Source organism: Lactuca sativa, chromosome 6 (assembly GCF_002870075.4).
Source record: "Lactuca sativa cultivar Salinas chromosome 6, Lsat_Salinas_v11, whole genome shotgun sequence".
NCBI classification, from domain to species: Eukaryota; Viridiplantae; Streptophyta; class Magnoliopsida; order Asterales; family Asteraceae; genus Lactuca; species Lactuca sativa.
Window position 1 is genome coordinate 144295268 of NC_056628.2, and position 23233 is coordinate 144318500.

Here is a 23233-nt window from a genome sequence, read left to right on the forward strand (position 1 = left end):
TTCCCATTTCCACATGGGGATATGCAATGGCTGCCCCTTGACATGAGACCTCTGGTGTTCTGCCTTGACCTTCCTGCAGATCAGACATCTCTTAACATACCAGGCTACATCTCGCTTCATGCAGGGCCACCGATAGTCAGGACGAAGATCTTTATACATCTTCATCGCCTCGGGATGGATAGAAAACCTAGATTTGTGGGCCTCATCCATCAAAATATGCCTTACTTCGCCCCAGTACGGAACCCAGACCTTCCCATGCAGGGTCAACAGCCCACGGTTGTCATAGTCAAACGAGGCCACCACGGCCGATGATCTGTTCGCACTTCCGGTGCTCTTCCTTTAAACCCTCGACCTGCACCTCTTGGATATGCTCCAACAGCGGAGGCACTACCGAAATCCTCAATCAAATGTCTCTTATCGAGGTTGTCTTGCGACTAAGCGCATCAGCCACAATGTTGGCCTTCCCCGGGTGGTAGAGGATCTTACAATAGTAATCCTTCACAACATCTAGCCACCGACGCTGCCTCATGTTCAAATTTGGCTGATCCATGAGGTACCTCAAACTCTTGTGGTCCGTGTAAATGGTACATTGGACCCCATAGAGGTAGTGTCGCCAAATCTTGAGGGCGAAGTCAACATCCCCCAACTCCAAATCGTGCATCGGGTAGTTCGCCTCGTGAGGCCTCAGCTGCCACAAGGCGTAGGCGATAACATGCCCTCTATGCATAAATACTGCTCCCAATCTAGAGATGGACGCATCGCAGTATACCACAAAATCCTCCACGCCCTCTATCAGGGTGAGGATCGGCGCCTCACATAGCCTCTTCCTAAATGTCTCGAACGTTGCCTGCTGCTCAGGCCCCTAATGAAAGACCACGACTTTCTTCGTCAACCGGGTCAAGGGTACGACTATCTTGGAGAGTCATGAGTGAATCTCCAATAATAACCTGCCAATCACAGGTAACTCTGAATCTCAGATGGAGACTTCGGAACCTCCCATCTCATCACGACCTTCACTTTGGCCGGGTCGACCAAAATACCGTTCTGGCTGACAAGGTGCCCAAGAAACTGCACCTCGCACAACCAAAACTCACACTTGGAGAACTTGGTGCACAAGCTCTCCCTCCTCAGGGTATCCAAAACCTCTCGCAAGTGCTCCTCATGCTGCTCCAGCGTCTTGGAATAAACCAAGATGTCATCAATGAAAACTATCACAGACCGATCCTGATGGGTTTTGAGCATTCTAACATTTCCTAAGTGTACATGCAACCCTAATAACCTTGAATCTATGTTTTCTCTATATACATGCAAATTTCTTTTTCAAGGTTATTTCCTAACTAGCATGGCATGGGGAATATATGAAACATAAAAACTAGTAGAAATACATACCTTGTTGTTGCTTGGATTCCTTCAAGACTTTGTGAGCCTAGCACCCCAAATGTTGTGCCTCAAATGGTTCACACAGCACCACAAAACTTGGAATAACTTGAGAAAATACTTCTAGCACTCAAAATCGGTTATGCCCTCTCTAGTCACACTAGGTCACGATTTTGCTAGCCAAAGGGTTCCTTTTATAGTGGTGTCACAATTAGGGTTTCATTAAGAAGACCCATAATTGTCATGACTCTTCATTTCTCATAACCCATGGGCTTGTAACTCCCATGGACTATCCATGGAGCTCCAAATGGTTACATCCATAACCCATAAACCATGGATCATTAATCCACCATAAAGAATTGATGATTGTCATAATCAACCCTATCTATTTAATTAGTCTCACTTTGATCACCAAATTAATACTAGATTAATACTTGATCAATACTAATTAAATAACACTATTATTAATATATTAGAACTTATAATATATTAATAATCATAAGTGCCATATTCTCTCATTTAGTCTATCCAAGTATTGCAATGCCATGCAACCCAAATGGACCATGCCGGGTCGGATCAAGTACATACCAAATAAAGTTATGGACTTAGACACTATATCCAACAGATCCAACATCAGTCTGTATACAAGGTTCATGAAATCCATGAACGCGGCAGGAGCATTTGTGAGCCCGAAGGGCATTACCATGAACTCGTAGTGGCCATAGTGAGTCTGAAAATCAGTCTTCTGTACATCCTTGTCTCTAACCCTCATCTAATGCTAGCCTGACCACAAATATATCTTGGAAAACCAAGATGCCCCCTATAGCTGGTCGAAGTGATCATCAATCCTCAAGAGTGGGTAACAGTTCTTTACCGTTACCTTGTTTAACTACCGGTAATCTATACACATCCGATGCTACCCGTCCTTCTTCTTCACAAATAGGATCGGGGCTCCCCAGGGTGAACTGCTTGTTCTAATGAATTCATTGTCTAACAGCTCCTGCAACTGTGTAGACAACTCTTGCATCTTAGGAGGAGCCAATCGATATGGTACCTTGGCTATCGGAGCCGCACCAAGGACCAGGTCGATCCTGAACTCTACATGTCTCTCTGGAGGTATTCCAGGCAACTTCTCTATAAATACGTCCAGATACTCTCGCACTACTGGCACGTCACTCACGGTTTCCATGCCCGCCTCTCAGGTATCCATAACATAGGCAACATATATTGCGCAACCCTGCTGGAGGTAGCGCCTAGCTCTCGTTGTTGAACATAAAGTTGGTCCATGCTATGGCCTTTCTCCCTGAATCACTAGCTCTCCCCCACTTAGTGTCCTAACCCGTACCAACTGTTGCACATAGTCAATCACTGCCCCATTGGGGCTCAACCAATGCATGCCTATAATAACCTTGTTCCCACGCAACGGAATGGAAACCAGGTCTACTAAGTAGCGCTCCTCATAAAGTCTCAAAACACAATCCCTGAAAACCTATGTTGCTCATATTGATCGGTCGTCAGCAATCCCTGAAGACTCAGGGAACCTCCAGCTAAGGGCAAGAGAGACAAACGATCGGGTAGTCCCCGAATCAAATAACACCTGGACCAGGATACCTTTCACATGGAAAGATCCTAAACAACACATAAAACATATACATAAATATCATAAGCAACATAAAATAAGAGCTAGGAAAAAGAAAACATACCCGTCAGCACATTGGGTGCGGTACGCGCCCCCTGAGTGGTCAACTGGAAGGCTCGACTCCTCACCACCGGAGTATCTGTCTTGCCCTACCGGCCATTCGTAAGTCGCAGGGTCATTGGAGCTGGCGTCGCCACCGGTGCTGCTGCTGTTGTCAATCTCGGGCAATCGGCCTTTTTATGGCCCTTCTGATTGAAGTGGAAGCAAATCAGGTCTGATGTCTGGAAGGTGGGGGTAGGGGCAGTATAATCCCCGCCAAAGTGTCCGAGCTTGCCACACTTGTAGCAGCCCGATGTTCCCAATCTACATACACCCTCATGGGTCTTGCCGCACTTCGCGTAGCGGCCCCGACCATGTTGGCCCTTCGACCTAGTGTCGGATCCCTTGGGCTTCTTCCTCGAAGCCCCAGTAACATGGCCATCTCATGCCTTCCTCTTCTTGAGGTGCTCTATATCAATCTCCCTCTCCCTCGCCCTCACAATCATGCAATCCAAGGTCGGACATGCCAAGCAGCTGACGTGTTTCCGTATGTTAGCCCTCAACATGTCGTGATAGCGGGTCTTCCGCATCTCCTCATACCCTGCATACCGAGGCACTAGTAAGGCTCTCTCCTAAAACTTGGCGGTACTCATGCGTGTGACATTTAAGCTGAACCACCTAGTACGTTGGGCGTACTAGGCACAAAATAAAACCCTAATTAAGAGGAGTATCCATATATAAAGAATGAGATGGTCTCATTCCTGACCACCATCCTCATTCAATAAACCCCCCCCCCCTTAAAACCTAACACTCGTTCTTGAGATTTTGTGTGACCATTGTGAGCTTATAAGTGTTATTGTGGAATTTTTGGAGTGAAGACGAAGCATGGAAGAAAATAGAGATGGAGTCCATGCTTTAGATCTGAGCTTTTCTGTGGTTGGAGCATCATTTGGAGGTATAAAGCTCAAAGCTTTCCCATCCTTTTTGTTTTGTGCATGATATGGTCCATTTTAGGGCTTTTGGTCCCAAAGCTTGAGGCTTTATGAGTTGGTGCACTCCAGAGCTCAATATCTGTCCTTTTATGTGTTTCTAGTGGTGAGGATCTATAAAAATGAGGTCTTGAATGTGAGAATCAACCCATGCATGAGATTTGAGCATTTTGAGTTAAGAGAATAAGAGTTTTAGGTGTTTGTGACCTTATCAGCCATGCAAAGGCTTAACGTCAGTAACTTTATGGAGTAAGAGATGATAGGGGTCCAGATCTGAGAAATGAGTTAAGGTCTTAACGAGTTAAGACCAAGAGAATGGACTAAAGCAAAACTGGACGTATGCCCAGCATAAGTTCCAATACGCCCCACGTACTGGGTTGGAGTCCCTGATCGGTTTCATTCATGCGTGAGTACACTGAGCGTACCAAGAGAGCTACGCCCCGTGTAACTTCACTGTGGGCTTTTAGGTTGGATCTTATCATGGGCCGTAAGGGTTGGGCCTGAATATTTGGGCTTGTGAATTAGAGACTATGAGCAGAGAAATATTATAATTTGGCCTTGGGCCCTTGTGTTGGGCTTGTCATTTAGTTTTGAGAGTAGGCCACGGGTGAGCCCATTTATTATTGGGCCTTGGTGGGCCTAATGGGCTTTAGGTTTTTAATGGGCCAGTTAGTGCTCTTCCTTTAGACCTAATGAGTGAGAGCTTGGACTTATTTTCTAAATGGGTTAATTATGGTTTTGGCTTAGAGTTAGAGGTTGGTGCGTAGCAGCGGCGTTATAGGGGTTGTTCATCATCCGAGGTGAGTCTTCTCACTATACTTACCTTGAGTGGTAATTTTTATGTGTGATCGGAGGGTCTTGTGTTCATGAGCTGTGTAATGAGATATCCTGCTATTTATTTGTGTTATGTTTTTTGTGTATTATATTGAGATGTTGAGTTAAGGGACCGGAGGGTCCATCTGAGTTGTGGGACCGGAGGCTCCCACTGAGACACATCGACCAGAGGGTCTTATTGAGTTATAGCCTCAAGTGGCTAATGTGTTGTGTGTGGTATTTTGGGGAACTCACTAAGCTTCGTGCTTACCATGTTATGTGTTATGTATTTAAGGTTTTTCTCAGAATTATGGGAAGGAATTGGCTCGATTGTACACACCAGAGTAGGAGTTATGATTTGAGGATCCTGCATTATTGTTATTAAAAAATATAGAGTTGTATTTTGTAAATAAATTAAATGGAGTTTTTGTGAAACGTGATATGAGAATTATGTGATTTTTAAAAGAAAATTTTGTTTGAAAATTTACAGTGTTACAAGTTGGTATCAGAGCCTTGGTTTGAGGGATTCGGATGCACCTTCAGGTATATCTGAACTCAAACTGAGGAATTGAGAAAGATTTTCAAAAGAAATGATTTTCTAAAACGAGCAAGAGTTCTAAGAGGAAAAATGAGAAGGAGCAGTGTGTACAATCAGCCAGAGCCCGAACGGTGATTTGCCAAAATACCCATACTTGTTCTTGTTATGAGTTATTATTGAGATATTAGTGATGCATGCTAGAAGATAGGCTAGGTATTTCATATCTTAGGGCTAGAGTTGCCTGATTTGTGATGCCTTAGCCTAGGAATTTTGCTATCTATGATGTGCTTTGAGTATGTGCAGAGTAAGAGTATCCAACAGGAATCTTTTAGAGAGATAGGGGGCTTTGAATAGAGGAGTAATCTAGGAGAGATACCTAGATGAATAGTGGAGGAGCCTACTGAGAGAGTAGTTAGATACCCGCATGCGGTAGGATTACTGGAGTTCGGTGACACATCTTGAGAGCGAGTAGAGAAAATAGAGTTGTAACCTAGAGTGGTTTTATGTGTTGGTGGAGGTTATTCGGTGCTCGAATGCTGCTTGCTTCGTGCTTTGTGGAATTCTTGATGATGGGAGTCAGCACTAAATGAATATGACAATATTCAGGAGGTAGGTGGCTGGCATCATGAGAAATTCTTCTGCAGCTGATGGTGAAGAAGTGTGAGAACCTAGGAAGAGCCTTAGAAAGTGACTGAGTCAAATGAGTATGCTAATAGAGGAGAGTATTTGCTGTAGGGCGAAAATGTGTAGCGGGATTGGTGATCGGGAAAGTTGAGCAACTACTTAGGAAATCTGGGACGATCCGTGTGGAAAGTATGGGTAGATGTGGAAGGTAGTATGGGGCCATACTACTGAAATCAGAGGACCCATACTCGAAACAGGGAGAATTTTAGAGGTTCTGAGTAGCAGATTGAGAAGAGAGATTACATGGTTCGAGTACCATACTTTGCGGCAGAGTGAAAGGAGATAACATGGTTTGGGTACCATGATTTGTAGCAGACCGAGAGGTAATCACATAGTTTGAGTACCATGATTCGTGGTGGTTAGTGCTTTTGGTTTTACCAGTTGTCCCGTGGTGGTTGACTAGTCTGGGATCAAGAGATAGAGTGTGGGGCCAGTGGGCCATGTCGAGCAAGTTTTAATGGAGTATACCTGAAAAGGGAAATTGAGTTCGTTCCCAAGGAATTTTATTGGTGAGATTTTAGTGGGAGTCGCAAGGCTCAGGGATGAGTAGAGATGATGCTTATTAGAGGATCGAGGTCTGAGACTGGCCATCGACTGATGGAGGAGATGCTACCTTCTGTGGCAAGAATTGCGTTGTTCCCGTTTTCCGGGAGAAGCGAAGCAGATATCGAGTTTTCGGTTTCAGAGTTTGGAGGAAAAACCCCATGAGGTAGCATTGGTGGTGACCTTTTCATCAGAATATGTGGGGAGTTTGTCTGCTACAAATTATTTCTGGTACCAAAGAGTCATTAGTCGAGGTTGAGATGGAAGAGACCCAGGAAGGTGCCTATATGAGTGTAGCATGCTTTTTAGAAGCATTTTCAGGTGGTTAAAAGGAATACATTAGGGCGGTGGTCCTCGTTGTTATTTCGTGTATCGGTTGTGAGAATGAGGTTTCGTGCATTGATGATGATTCCCGTGTTTGGAGTTGGGTCGAGGAGTTAGAGACGTGGTGTGTGATAGGGCATTATTTCTGGACTGAGGGTCAGGATTTTCGGGACAGTTGAGGTGTCTGGCGGAATATCGATCTGAGATTTCGAGATGTCTAGAGGTAGTCGCGTTGGGAGGATTTTGAGGTTTTGTCTGAGTTTTGGAATATTTGGAGTTGCTTGGTTTCCATTGGGAAGATCAACGATTCGTCCAAGAGAGGTTAAGGAACTAGTTATGGAAATATGCGGTGTGGACACTTGAGATCTGGGTTATTGGTGGATGAGGCAGGGTGCAATAGCTGAGATTTGTAGGTATATGTATAGATTGTAATCTATACCCCAGAAGAGGGCAACATTTGGTTTGTTGACCAATTTTAGATTCAGTATGAGTAGTTCCTTTGGGTAGTGATCAGTAAAGGGTGGAGCTTCAGATTTTGTCAATGTGTTTTCAGTCGTTGACAATTCCCCATATTTCAAATTGTGAGTTGAAGTATTTCAAGGTTCAGAGTTGTGTGAGTGGAAGATCAGTGTACGTAACAAGACATCATGAGATTTTGTGATGGTGTACGAGGGTATCCGAGTATGACGCCCTAAAATTTTGAATTATTTTGATATTTGAGTTGTAAGTGGAGTATCGAGTGACTATTATTCCAGTGGGAACCCATCAGTTAATTGTCCCCAGAGCGAGACTGTCTAAGGGTGGACCTGTGTAGAGATAAGTGTCTGGCTTACGAGAATTTGCATCAGGAGTGATAGTGCATAAGCTGGATGAGTGTAAGGACCTATCTATGTTGAATTACGGAGCATGAGTTGGTGAACTCAATGTAGTGATGTGTGATGATGAGGTTATGGGGTGATAAGAAAGCAAGTGGATCCGGGTGGAAGTATTCGCTTGGGATTATCAAGAAAACCATGGAGTGAGCCCATGGTGAGTCAGTGAGTGAGAGAGTGTTGTAATACTACGGAGAACCGTAGCATCCATGAGCCAACGAAAGAGAGTGTCGTGATACCGCGGGGAGCCATAGTACTCACTGATTAGAGAAAGATAGTGGTGTGATACTACGGGGATCCGTAGCATTCATCGGATAGCGGGAGTGGGTTGTGATACTGCGGGGAGCCATTCTATTCATTAGTCAGTGAGAGAGTATCACAAGACTATGTGAGAGGCCGTAGCACTCGGTAGTCGATAAGAGTGAATACTGTTCTGCCGGGTGGGAGGGGTTGTAGTATTCACTAGTCAGAGTATGGCTCATAGGAGTTCTTATGCTTGGGTAGCCTTACCGTTTGAGTCTTTGGGAACCTGGTTGCCGAACCAGGGGCGAGACGGGGGTCTCCGTGTTAGTTAGGAGTTGATATATCTTAGGGTGAGTGGGGATTGTCGTAATCGGGAGGAATTGGGGAGAAGGTGTGTGCTTAAATTCACGAATCTTGGGTCATGAGTTGGGTACCAGATTTGAATTGAGTGGTTCCATGTCTGCTGTTGAATCAGACGCTCGAGCTTAAGTCTAGATTCGTTCGCCTGTCGGGTAGGTGAGATGAGGTTTCGTTTTTTAGATGGGTTTCATTTTGAGGGACATTGATCTTCATCTGATTTCTTAGACCGGAGTGGGTCAGTTTCGTTGGTATGAGCCGAGATAGTTATGGTGAGAAGGAAGTCGGTGAGACATTTTGGTTTGCAATGAGTAGCCTTTGGAGGTTCATCTATTAGGTCCGGACCTGACCTGGTGCTTAGTATTGAAGGGGAAATCTGAGAGGAATGTAGGGCTTATGTCTATGGGTGTCAGAGGATACTTCCAAGTAAGTACAGTCTTTTCTTGTGTTTAAGGTCATATTTTTGGGATTTATTCCTTTTGATAAGTTCTGATAGTGGTTTAGGCGGTGGGTCCTTAGTGGGTTATGACCCTTCCGTTCCTCTTGAGTTCGACCGAGATTGATTAGATTATCAAAGTTGGAAGAGTGTTCTTAGAGTCTGTTAATCAGTAAGAGATTAACATGATGTTCTGCGAGGGTGGTCTGGCTGGGAGATAGACCACTAGAGTTTTTTTTTAGTTCACAAAGAGTCAGATCGAGTACCGCAGCGGCAGATGGGTCTGTCCTTCTTCAAGGTCGGGAGTTCATGTTGGGATCAAGTGTCTTTGGAGGAGATTGCTGTATCATAAGAGGTCCTTTCGGTGGTGCTTTTCGAGTTATCGGTTCAATCTATGTGTTGATAAGGAGCGATTTCGAGGGCGATATCTAATTCAAGTGGGGGAGAATTGTAACATCCTGTTTCTGATCATCCATGATTAGGTTTCATGGGCTGCAAACCGGGCATGAGGGAGTCTCGAGGTTATGACGAGTTGCTAGGAGCTTAGGGCATCTCGTCACCTATCCGAGGGTATTAGGTTCGTGGGAATCGGTGTTATGTCGAGGAAGCGATGACAGTTTGATGTTTTGGTAGGGTAAGTCCTTTAGCTGAAATTGATGGCGGTGGTGTATGTTGGGGGTACGTGTGTGTACTCTTAGCGTACTCATGCGTGTAGCATTTAAGCTAAACCACCTGGTACGTTGGGCGTACTAGGCACAAAATAAAACCCTAATTCAGAGGAGTATCTCTATATAAAGAATGAGATGGTCTCATTCCTGACCACCATCCTCATTCAATAAACCCCCTAAACCCTAATCCTCGGTCTTGAGCTTGTGTGTGACCATTGTGAGCTTATAAGTGTTATTGTGGAATTTTCGGAGTGAAGAAGGAGCATGGAAGAGAATAGAGATGGAGTCCAGGCTTTGGATCTAATGTTTTTTGTGGTCGGAGCATCATTTGGAGGTATAAAGCTCAAAGCTTTCCCATCCTTTTTGTTTTGTGCATGATATGGTCCATTTTAGGGCTTTTGGTCCCAATGCTTGAGGCTTTATGAGTTGTTGCACTCCAGAAATGAGGCCTTGAACGTGAGAATCAACCCATGCATGAGATTTGAGAATTTTGAGTTACGAGAATAAGAGTTTTAGGTGTTTGTGACCTTATCAGTCATGAAAAGGCTTAAAGTCACTAACTTTATGGAGTAAGAGATGATAGGGAGTCTAGATCTGAGAAATGAGTTAAGGTCTTAACGGGTTAAGACCAAGAGAATGGACTAAAGCAAAACTGGACGTACGCCCAACATAAATTCCAGTACGCCCCGCGTACTGGGTTGGAGTCCCCGATCAGTTTCATGCATGCGTGAGTACGCTGAGCGTACCAAGAGAGCTACGCCCTGTGTAACTTCACTGTGGGCTTTTCGGTTGGATCTTATCATGGGCCGTTAGGGTTGTGCCTAAATCTTTGGGATTGTGAATTAGAGACTATGAGCAGAGAAATATTATAATTTGGCCTTGGACCCTTGTGTTAGGGTTGTCATTTAGTTTTGAGAGTGGGCCACGGGTGAGCCCATTTATTATTGGGCCTTGGTGGGCCCAATGGGCTTTAGGCTTTTAATGGGCCGGTTAGTGGTCGTCCTTTAGACCTAATGAGTGAGAGCCTGGACTTAGTTTCTAAATGGGTTAATTGTGGTTTTGGCTCAGAGTTAGAGGTTGGTGCATAGCAATAACGTTATAGGGGTTGTTCATCATCCGAGGTGAGTCTTCTCACTATACTTACCTTGAGTGGTAATTTTTATGTGTGACCAGAGGGTCTTATGTGCATGAGCTGTGTAATAAGATATCCTGCTATTTATTTGTGTTATGCTTTTTGTGTATTATATTGAGATGCTGAGTTGAGGGACCGGAGGGTCCATCTGAGTTGTGGGACCGAAGGGCCCCACTGAGACACATCGACCAAAGGGTCTTATTGAGTTATATCCGTAAGTGGCGAATGTGCTGTGCGTGGTATTTTGGGGAACCCACTAAGGTTCGTGCTTACCGTGTTATGTGTTATATGTTTCAGGTTTTTCTCAGAATTACGGAAAGGCACCAACTCGATTGTACACACGAGAGAAGGAGTTATGATTTGAGGATCCTAAATTATTATTATTAAAAAATACGGAGTTGTGTTTTGTAAATAAATTAAATGGAGTTTTCGTGAAACGTGATATGAGAATTATGTGATTTTTAAAAGAAAATTTTGTTTGAAAATTTACGATGTTACATCGGCCCTCCTTGACTCGAGTACAGATGCTCTACTTTCAGTAGTACCGGCCCATACTACCTTCCACATCTATTCGTATTTTCCTCAAGGATTGCTACGACTTTACCAAGTCCCTTCTACTATTGCTGCACTCTTGTGCTAATCTCATCCTAGGCTTACCCTAGGGTAACTCTCCAACCCACTATCGGCCATCAGCTGCGTAAGAAGTCCCTGGTACCCTTACCTAAATACCTCGTGAATACCATTATATATTATTTAGACCAGATAATTCTTCGAAAGAGAGGCCCTACCCTACAACGGTTGGACTCAAACAAGAGCTGCGAAATAGGGCTAGGCCTAACCTTCTGAAATTATTCATTCCTCACAATTTATAACTTAACGCATTCGTTTACTATTTAGTTAAGGCTAACTAGGACTCCTAAAGCACAAGCAACATTCGGGCATCGCGTAACCCCAAACCAAACGTATCTAACCAGGCTATCCTTTCACTGACTATTCAACACTATTAAGCAATTCAATAAACACATATAACTGGCATATCAAGCATCATCCTAGATCCTTATCCCTAATCTAGAATGCAGTTCTCATACACATACAACAGGCATAAAAACTATCCTTCCTAGATCCTTATCCCTAATCTAGCATGCAGTTCTCGTAATCATATGATATCATAACATAAGATGTATGGGTATCTTCGGGAAACTTACTTAAGCTCGGCCGGTCGCGCACATCACACACCATGTTCTTCCTCAAAACTCTCTACTTTAACTTTTGGAAAACTATTTTTCTTGTGAACAATCTTTCAAATGCTCGATTCGAGTCAAGACACTCCCGAAGGTGTGTCTGAATCCCTCAAACCAAGGCTCTGATAGCAACTTGTAACATCCCAATTTTCAAGACCAAAAATTTCAATTTTGATATAACAATTTAGAAAATCCTTTAAGAAAATATCGTCAAGTCCTATCATTTCATTGAAACCACAATAATATTTCTCAAATCATATCATGAAAAACAACATAGCATCAAAGTACAATTCCAAGAATGTCATAGTGCGGAAATCCTATGTGTGTGTGATGCGTAGCTATCGTGCAAGCTCCTTCCCTTTCGCTGAAGAGGTACCTGAAACAAAACTAAAAACTGTAAGCACGAAGCTTAGTGAGTTCCCCCATCATACCACATACCATACATAACACATACTACATAACTTAATTGGGCACTAACTACACCTTCGGTCATGTCGACAAGTAATTTTCCTAGCATATCCGGGTGCTGGTCTCCCCCACAGTCCTGTCGACCGGTAACCTTCCCTAGCGTATCAAGGTGTTGGCCTACCCCTTTGGTCCTTTCGACCGATACTGGGGACTATTTCACCCATTACTATACCATATAGCATCCTAGTGCATAAACATACAAGTCATATACTACCTAACTTATCTGGGTGTTGGCTTACCCCTTCAACCCTATCGACCGGTACTAGTGTCTATCCTACCCTTTCTATCATATATCACATAACATCATAACATACTAGCATATAATCAAAACAGATAATAATATACCATCTAATTATCACAAATACAATCATATTTACTATAACTCTTACTAGTGGGCCGACCTTGGTGCCTTCGACCCACTTCTACTGGAAGGTAACTCACCTCAGTGTCATGAAATGTCTGAACTGTCCCCACTGTTGGAATCAACTCCTCTCAATTGCTACACATAACAATCTTCCTTAATTACCATTTCATGGTCAACTCAGGTCAAATTCAAGGTCAAGGTCAACACCTTGGTCAAAGTCAACATCTTATTGATTCAACTCACCGAGTTGACCCAACAACTCGTCGAGTTCCATAATCCTTAGAATGCTACAACTTCGACCCTACTCGCTGAGTCTTTCAAGAGCTTTCCGAGTTCTCCTTTAGACAAAGTCGGGACCTTCTAAAACTGACTCACCGAGTTCCTCCTTGAACTTGTCGAGTCCTTCATCATGCAAGATGGCACATCTAGTCCTGGACTCGCCGAGTTCTTCATGAACTCGTCAAGTTCTTCTTCATGCATTTGGGGATTCGTCTTGAACTCGCCGAGTTATGTACTTGAACTCACCGAGTTCCATGATCTTCAGGTCCACAATGAACCCAACTGGCTGAGTGTTCTTCCAACTCCACACATTGTCCATTAACAAAAGAGGTTTGGGGGAAACTATGACTCGACTCGCCGGGTCCCTCCATGTATAAAACTCTTCAGTCGATTTCAGTTGGTCTTAATGCATCCAAAACATAGATCTGACCTTTTAGGGTCCATATTACACGTAAAGTTACAAACTTGACGTTCATGCATAGGGTATTTGGCTCAAATGGTCCTAGAAAGAGGTTTTTTTGATGCATGGCACTCCCATGGCCACAAAGTTGGCACCTTTATTCCATGGGGTCCCTTTAAGGCTATGGATCCGAAGTTACAACTCCCCAAACAAGCTTGTACCCATGTATGGTTGCATCAAATGCTCCATAAAACCTAACTTACCCCCATGGAGGGATCTAAGGAAGGAATAAGAAAGGTATAGGCTTTTTACCTCAAATGAGCTGGAAAAGTGGCACAATCTCTGGATCTACTTGCTTCTCAAGGAACCTTCAAGCTTTCTCTTCCTTTTATAGCTTCAAAATCACCACAACCACACAACTATGGCTCAAGATTACTCCAAATGGGCTAGGGTTTTGTGAATGTTGTTTGGAGGTAATGGAGGTTGTAATGAAGGCCAGTTAAGGTGTTCAAATAAAGTGCAAATCCTTAAAATTAGGGTTTCATCCAGATTGGCCTACTCGTCGATTCGAGGCATCTGACTCGGCGAGTAGGTCCTTCCACCCTCGTCCAAAGTTCGCTTCGACTCGACGATTTGGGGCCTCCAAATCACCGAGTCCCTGAGTAAATTGCAAAAATTCATATTTAAGATGCGTACCAGGAATCGTGTGCTACACAGTAGGTGCCATATTGATCTTGGAAGAGTTCAAGAATAAAAAAAGAACATAATGTTTGACATCAGTACTCAACAAGATGTTGAAGAACCCGTTGAGATTAAGTAAAGTGTTATTTTAACACCTATTTTAGGTAAATAATTCATTTATGTTTTTTTGGAAATTAAAGAATTAAAGTGTGGGTTTTGTGGTGGCCACAACGTTATAAGGGATACACCATGACGTGGTCACGACCAAAGGAAACACACAACATTGGTGCGCACCACGACGTAGCAAGTGCCTGGCTACGGTGTGGAGGCGGCCAGTATACAAAACCCTAATTTTTTCGGGTTTTATGCCTTATTTAAGGGATGTGATGGCTAGGGTTTGCAAACCCTCAGCTTCCATAACCTCTCTTTCAACCTAGAGAAAACCCTAGCCTCGATTGTTAAACTTTTGAGCTTTTGTGGTGGTTATTGATCCCTTGATGAAGAAGGTGTCTTTGGTGCTTTGTTCTAACAATAACATCTCCTTCTTACCATCTTGTGCTATTTATGGACTCTTGTAAGTCCTCAAGCTTTTACCCTTAGTGTTCAAGCCTGCTAGATCTAAGTTTTTGTCCATTTTGTTCCATGTTGGGGGTGGTTTCAGTGTATGAATTCCATAAAGTTGGCAATTTATGGGTACTTGTGGCATATTTTTGGTCTCTTGTCCTAGATCTGGAGAGTTATTGAGTTATGGGTTCCATGCATGAGATCATAGCCTCATTTTCACAATTTTGATCTAACTTGAGTTCAAGACATGCATTGGACACACATGTCTATAAATCAATGATTTTTATGAAGTATTGAGAGTAATGAAACCTTCTGCAAAGTATGAATGAATGGCTTGAAGGATTAGGAGCTTAATACATTAAGTTGATCTGAGCAGTTTCCACGACGTGGTGTGTTGGTCACCTCGATGTGGCGACAAACCGTCTTTGCAACTGTTTTGTACTGATGCAACCATGACATGGGGGGTCACCTGGAGATGACTTTGACCATTAACTTTTGACCATTGTTGACTTTTGGTCAACTTAAATATGTTGGGTGTAGACTGAGAGGGTTTTCCTAAACTGTTGTTTAGGTGTCTCGTAGTACCAGTCTTCACTATTTGAGAGTTGTTGTGTCGAGTTTCTATCTGCAAGGTGAGTCTTCTCACTATATTACATAATTCATATTGGTGTGCATGCTAGACTAGTTGTGACATCCCCTATTTTTTAGAAAAAAAAAACTTTTCTTTACGCTTTAAAATCATATCATTTTTTTTTGCGTAAAATCCTAGTACAATAAATTTTTTTGTAGAAACTATTTTGTTTTATTAAAATATCTTTGAGTAAAGATGTTTCAAAATACAAAAACTCTATGGATGTCATAATCAATACATAATATTGTTACAACGTAAAGACCTAATGGTCCCGATCACTATTTCAAGTTGTCTCTTAATCACTCAACATCCTAATCAAGTTCTAGTAGCTTTAACCCTGTAACCTGTGATGTATTTAAATTAAGTGGGTTAGGTTGGGAAAACTGGTGAGACACATAGGGTTTTCAATCCCACAATATTATTATGATAATAATTTGTAGTTATCAAACCTGCAAAACCAACTATTACCAAAACAATATTGATATATCCTTAACTTAGGCATCTATAAAACATTACACCTATGCATACCCATTCCAATTGATTCTCAAAAATCCCAGTCCACGTTTATTAGGAAGAATCAACTTGCTAGATGAATTGTTTAGAGAAATGGTTTGACTACACAGCTAGTGTAACACCCCATTCTCACCGTAGTCGTAGATTGTAATTATTATGTAAGGTCACACCTTATGATCTGATGAGTCAAACACATGACACACTGATAGATCAGCATCAACGTCTACTACATCTATATCGCCAATGTATCAAGCTTAGTGTGTGTGTATATATATATATATATATATATATATATATATATATATCTATTGTTGGATTAGTGTCTAAGTCTATAACTATAATTGATATATACTTGACTCGAGAGTAACATGGTCCATTTGGGTTGCATATCACCAGGACAATTTGATAGGATGGATTTTCTGAAGAGGTTATTTATGATTTATTTATATATTATAAGTTCTAGTATATTAATATGGAATCATACTATTTAATTAGTATTGATCAAGAATTAATTTGGAATTAATTTTGTGATCAAAAGAGAATAATAAAATATAAGGGGTTGATTTGGTAAATCATTCATTCTTATAAAGTGGGCTTATGATCCATAGTTCTTCATGTTGGGCTAAACCCATGTGGTAACCCATGGATACTCCATGGAGGTTTTAACCCATGGAGAATGAGGGATATGGAAAGTCATTAACATTTACATAGTGTAACCCTAGTTAGCCACACTATATAAGAACCCTTCTAGCTCATGAAAACTGCAAACTAGAGGGTTGGCTGATTTGTGTGTGCAAGGAATCTCTTCTCAAGTTATCCTTTGTTCTAGCTGTGTTGTGATTTGTCACACCCCGAAACCATGATGACGGAAATGTTCCGGGGTGGAGGACGTCATGCATAGTATCACAACATTTGTATAGCAAGCATAGTAAACACAACCATACATTGAATACCAATATGAAAAATGTTTACATCAGTTTGAAGCTTGTTTTAAATACATCAAAAGTATGTATAATATAGAAAACATGACTCTTATTGCTCCGGCTTCACCGAATTCCTAGAAGTACCTATCTACTAATTCCCTGAGAATACAAACACTTTGAAAAATATCAGCATAAAGCTGGTGAGCTCATAAGCATTTAGTTTTAGAGAAAAATGTTCTTTGATTCTTTTGAAAAGTGTTCCTTAAGAAAATCCTATATTTTCTTATGAAAGGTAGTGTTGAAAGGGTATCTAGCAGTAGAATGCAAACCATTAGCTTTACAAATGCTAGTGTTATCCAGGGAAAATCCTATATTTTCCCTAAAAACATGTTATTCGTCCTAGAGATAGAGATACCAGTTTAGAAATCCTTGATTGCTATCAGCATATACAAAAGTTGTTTTATTACTTAAAATAAAACAAATGAAGAATAGAATCTGTAAACAAAGTTAGTTTATACTTATTTTGTGAGTCGTATAACCATACTTGATATGACCGAGAGACCTTCATAACATTCTTCAGGCTTAAGCTAAATGACATTTGTTCACCACAGGCGTGCCCGCCTCACTGTGGCTAGCAGTTCTGGTGTGGGATTGTCATTCCCGAATAGATCTATTCACAAATCTCACGCTCTCCCTCTAAGCAGACTCTGGTTATACTAAAAGGATTTATCACTATACACCTAAGGGTACAGTATTGAAGTAGCGCCTCACAATTCGGTATAATCTAGTTCACTAGCGGGAAAACAGTATAAAACAGTAATTATCCTTGAATAAATGTACTTTATACTTCTGAGAAAACATATAACATAAATTAAATATGCCATAGTTTATATATATTCATTTATGAAATCTGATTAGGTATAGACTGCCTACAGGTTTATCCCAAACTATACCCATTATATTTTATTAGAGTTGATATGGAAAATGCTTTGTAAAAACCTTTCTGAAAACTATGAAGTTAGATTTCCAAAATAGAAGTTTCCCTTATGCTCAACATATTACAAAAGGGATAAAATATCCGAATATGTTATTAAATGTGGAAATCGTTGGTCTGCATTAATAAGTTTAAAACTTAATAAAATACTTTGAGTTTGGCTTGTATTCCCCCCTGAAAACATTAAAAACACGAAAAATGTAGGGGTTTTAACTCACCTCGGGTGATTTGAATGAAGCATCGATATGGAATGCGGGAAGTTCAAGTGAAGCCTTGAACACGATTTGATCCTAATCAGCAAGTAATTACACATAAAGTAGTCAAATGATGGTATTTCACCACTAGATGTGACGAAGAACCATTCTAAGAACTTGGGACTACTTGCACTAAGTGTTAGGACGTCAATGAATTGCATGAGTGAGGTGTATGGCCACCTTAAAGGTGTTTTCAAGGTTCATACTTACATCCATGAAGTGTCCTAGGCCCATACTTGGTTGTAGTACAAGTTTAGGGTCTTAGAAATGGGTTTGTGGTCCTATGGTGTGAGTGTATGGTCTCACAAATGAGTGTGCTGCCGCACACATGAGTGTGGGGCCGCACACAGGAGTGTGCTGCCGCACACACGAGTGTGTGGTCGCACTCCTTCAGCGAGATGAAGAAAATGACGGGACTTTCATGATTCAAGGCCTAGATCAAGATGTTCAAGTATAACAAGCTAAGGGATGGATTACTCACGTTTTTGAAGCTTTGGAAGGTTCAAAGTTGGAGAAACTTGAGAGGAAATGATGTTGTGTGCTGCCAAGGTGTTAAAGGAATGAAAGGAAGGGGGCTACCCTTTATATAGGGGTAAAGGTGCTGCCCAAAAGTGAGTGTGCTGCCAAGGGAGTGGGTGTGCGGCCACACACCCGTGTGTACGGTCGTACACTCCTCCAAGAGGTGTGTATGGCCCAATTTTTTTCACTATTCAATGCTCCAACTTATTCCTAAACTCAACCTTGGCTATATATACAAGCTTAGAACACTTAAATGACCCCTTGAATAGCACTAGAAATCGACAAAACAAGTTGAATATTGATTGAATTGATTAAATGTGCAAGATTGAAATTCCGGGTTGTCACATCATCCCCTCGTTAGAGGGAATTTCGTCCCGAAATTCAAGGATAAAGGACAATCATGAACTTGGAATGAGATGGGGGTACTTCTGCTCGATTGAATCCTCACGCTCCTAGGTGAATTCAAGACCCTGCTTTGCATTCCAGCGGACCTTCACTATCGGTATACGACTCTGTTTTGTATGCTTGACTTCCCGATCCATGATTTCGACAGGTTCTTCCATGAAGTGTAGCCCCTCGTCTAATTCAATCTCGTCGAGAGGAATCACAAGTGTCTCATCGGACAGACACTTCTTTAGGTTCGACACATGGAAGACAGTATGAATGTTGTTGAGCTCTCGAGGTAACTGGAGTTTGTATGCTACGGGACCGATCCTAGCAAGGATCTCGAATGGTCCAACAGACCTTGGGTTTAGATTTCCACATTTTCCGAAACGTATCATGCCTTTCCAGGGCGAGAACTTCAGAAGGACGCGGTCCTTGACCTGGAATTCCAAGGGTTTTCGTCTGTTATCGGCGTAGCTCTTTTGTCTATCCCGAGATGCTTTCAGTCGCTCTCTGATTTGTATGATCTTTTCTGTTGTATCTCGGATGATTTCAGGACCCGTGAGAGTGCTGTTAGGGACTTGACCCTTGACTAACTGAGTATCACCTACTTCAGCCCAGCACAAAGGGGATCTTCACTTGCGGCCGTAGAGGGATTCAAACGGCGCAGCCTTAATGCTAGTATGGTAGCTGTTGTTGTAGGAAAATTTGACCAAAGGAAGATGAGTGTCCCATGACGCGCAGAAGTCGATGACGCAGGCTCTCAACATATCTTCGAATGTCTGAATTATTCTCTCACTTTGTCCATCAGTCTGAGGATGATAAGCAGTGCTCATATCCAACTTAGTTCCAAGTGCCTTCTGAAGCAATTGCCAGAACCTTGAGGTGAACCTGCTATCTCGGTTAGAGATAATGGATACAGGTAACCCAGGAAGGAGAACTATTTCTTGCATGTAGATCCGTGTAAGTCTCTCCATCTTGAAGTTTTCTTTGATTGGCAGGAAGTGGGCGGATTTAGTCAACCGATCGACAATCACCCAGATGGCTTCGTGCCCATTCGGGGATCTAGGTAACTTGGTGATAAATTCCATTGCTATCATTTCCCACTTCCACTCAGGTATTTCTGGCCGTTGAAGTAAACCTGAGGGCTTCTGATATTCCACCTTCACCTTGGCGCAAGTCAAGCACTTGCCCACAAAGGTTGCAATCTCCGCTTTCATGTTTGGCCACCAATAGAGCTGTTTGAGATCTAGATACATCTTATCTGAACCGAGGTGAACGGAGTATTTCGTCTTGTGAGCCTCATTCATGACAACCTCTCTGTACCCACCGAACTTTAGGGTCCAGATTCGGTTCATGAAATAGTACACTCCGTCTCCCTTAACTTCTAAGTTCTTGTCCATTCCCATCAATGCTTCATCCATCACTTTTTGTAGTTTCAAGGCTTCCTGCTGAGCCTCCCTGATTTGTGCGGATAGATGGGAATGAACGGTCTTTGTCAATGCCTTCACCTTTCACCCAGAGTATTCCTTTCGGCTGAGGGCATCTGCTACCACATGGGCCTTGCCGGGATGGTAGCGAATTTCGCACTCATAGTCACTGAGTAGCTCTACCCATCGTCGTTGTCTCATGTTTAACTCTTTCTGATCAAGGATGTGTTGCAAGCTCTTATGGTCGGTGAAGATAGTGCACTTGGTTCCATAGAGATAGTGTCTCCATATTTTCAATGCAAAGACAACTGCTCCCAACTCTGGATCGTGAGTTGTGTAATTGACCTCATGTGTCTTCAACTGCCTCGAGGCATAGGCGATGACCTTTCCTGGCTGCATGAGGACACAACCTAGGCCCTGATTGGATGCATCGCAATAGACCACGAAGTCTTCCGTCCCTTCGGGCAGGGACAAGATAGGTGCGCTACACAGGGTCGGCTTCAATGTTTGAAATGCATTGTCTTGCTTGACTCCCCAACTAAAGGTTACACCTTTCTGTGTCAGGGTAGTTAAGGGCTTAGCGATTCTGGAGAAGTTATGGATGAACCTGCGATAATAGACCGCGAGGCCCAAGAATTGCCAGATTTTTGTGGGTGTTTTAGGTGAAGACTAATTCTCTATCGCTTTGATCTTGGAAGGGTCTACGTGAATACCTTCCTTGCTAACCACGTGCCCAAGGAAATTTACCTTCCTGATCCAAAACTCGCACTTCAAAAACTTTGCATATAGCTTTTCTGCCCTTAATGTTTCCAACACCTGTCTCAAGTGGTGTTTATGATCACTCTCACTCCGCGAATAGACAAGTATGTCATCGATGAATACGATCACGAACTTTTCTAGGAAAGGGCGGCACACTCGATTCATCAGGTCCATGAATACTGCCAGTGTATTGGTCAGACCAAAGGGCATTACTACAAATTCGTAGTGTCCATAGCGAGTTCGGAATGCTGTCTTAGGCACATCATTCTCGTGGACTCGCAACTGATGGTACCCTGATCTTAGATTTTTGTTTGAGAAATAGCTGGCTCCCTGAAGTTGGTCAAAGAGATCGTCAATTTTGGGCAAGGGATATCGGTTCTTGATGGTCAACTTATTCAGCTCTCGGTAGTCAATGCACATCCGAAAGGATCCATCTTTCTTTTTCACGAATAAGATCAGAGCTCCCCAGGGTGCGGAACTCAGCCTTATGAATCCTTTGCTGATCAGCTCATTGAGCTGGCTGGATAGTTCTTGCATCTCTGCTGGCGCTAAATGATAGGGAGACTTAGCTACAGGAGTAGCTCCGGGGATTAATTCAATACGAAACTCGACTTGACGTTCGGGAGGAATTCCTGGGAGATCTTCAGGAAAGACATTGGGAAAGTTGTAGACTTCGGGGATGCTCTCGAGGTCTTTACCCTCTTGTGTCTCATTAACGACATGAGCTAGAAACGTATGGCATTCCTTCCGCAGGTACTTCTGAGCTTTGATGCACGAGATGATACGAAGGTTCAAACTAAGTTTATCACCATAAATCATGAGGGCTTCGCCAGAGGGAAGGTTGAGGGGAATAGCTTTTTTGAAACAAAGGATATCAGCACGATTGGGGCTCAACCAATCTATATCGATAATGACATCGAAACTCTTGATAGATACAGGCATAAGATCGATAGGGAAGGTATGATCGTCTAAGGTAAGAGTACATCCTCAGAATATGTCGTTCGCGCTCTCTTTCTCTCCATTAGCCATCTCGATGGTGAATGTTTCGGTTAAAGGTTGGGATTTACATTTAATTAGATGTTTGAATGCATGGCTAACAAAACTCCTCTTCGCACCAGAATCGAAAAGAATGCATGCATGAGAGTTTTCAAGGAGGAACGTACCCGTAACAACGGTAGGATCAGCGACTGCTTCCTCCTGGCCCATTCTCAGCACCCTTCCTGCATTGCCACTTGTTGTCGCTTTGGGGCAGTTTCTTTTGAAATGCCCAACTTCACCACATCCATATCAGGCTTGGCTGGCACCCGCTCCAGGAGTCAGATTGGTTGGTTGGGCTGGTGCTCTACAGTATCGGTTCGTGTGTCCCTTCCTCCTACAGTTGTTGCAATTAAAATCACGGCAGGGTCCGTGATGATGAAAAGTACACTTGTGCACAGAGGTAGTTTCCCTGAATACCCACCGGTAGGAGCTTAGGTGGTTGGAACAGCAGTGGGAGTAGCAGTAGGAGTAGTAGCAGTGTGGACTGCCACTGTTTGTTGCTTCTTGGAAGGCTCCTGCGAAGACTGACCCTTCCGTTTGTTCTTGAATTTCTTCTACTTCTCACCACTCTCCTTTTGTGGCTCGGAGACAGCTACCACCTCATCCAAATCGATTCCATGATCGATCAGAGTCTGTGCCAGATCCTTGGCGCTTTCGAAAGTAATTGGCCTAGCAGCCAAAACATTCCCTTTGGTTGGTTGTGTTAGTCCCCAAATGTACCTCTCGATTTTCTTGCTTTCCGGGGTGACCATTCCCGGATATAGGAGAGCCAGATCATAGAATCCCGCGGTGTAGGCAGCGATGTCGGAACCCTTCATCTTCAAGTTCCAGAGTTCGTGCTCCAACTTTTGCACTTCGCCCCTCGGGCAGTATTTTGCAAGCATGAGTTCCTTCAGTCTTTCCCAACCCATGGCATTAGCCACTGGCAGGGTTAGGGTTTTGACTCGACCATTCCACCAGGTCAAAGCTCTGTCGGTGAAGGTGCAAGTGGCGAACTTCACCTTGTTTGCTTCAGAACAGACGCGAATTTCGAAGATAGATTCGATCTTCTCGAACCATCGAGTCAAAGCGATAACACCTCCATTCCCGTTGAAGGATTTGGGTTTTGCAGTCATGAAGTCTTTGTAGGAACACTCT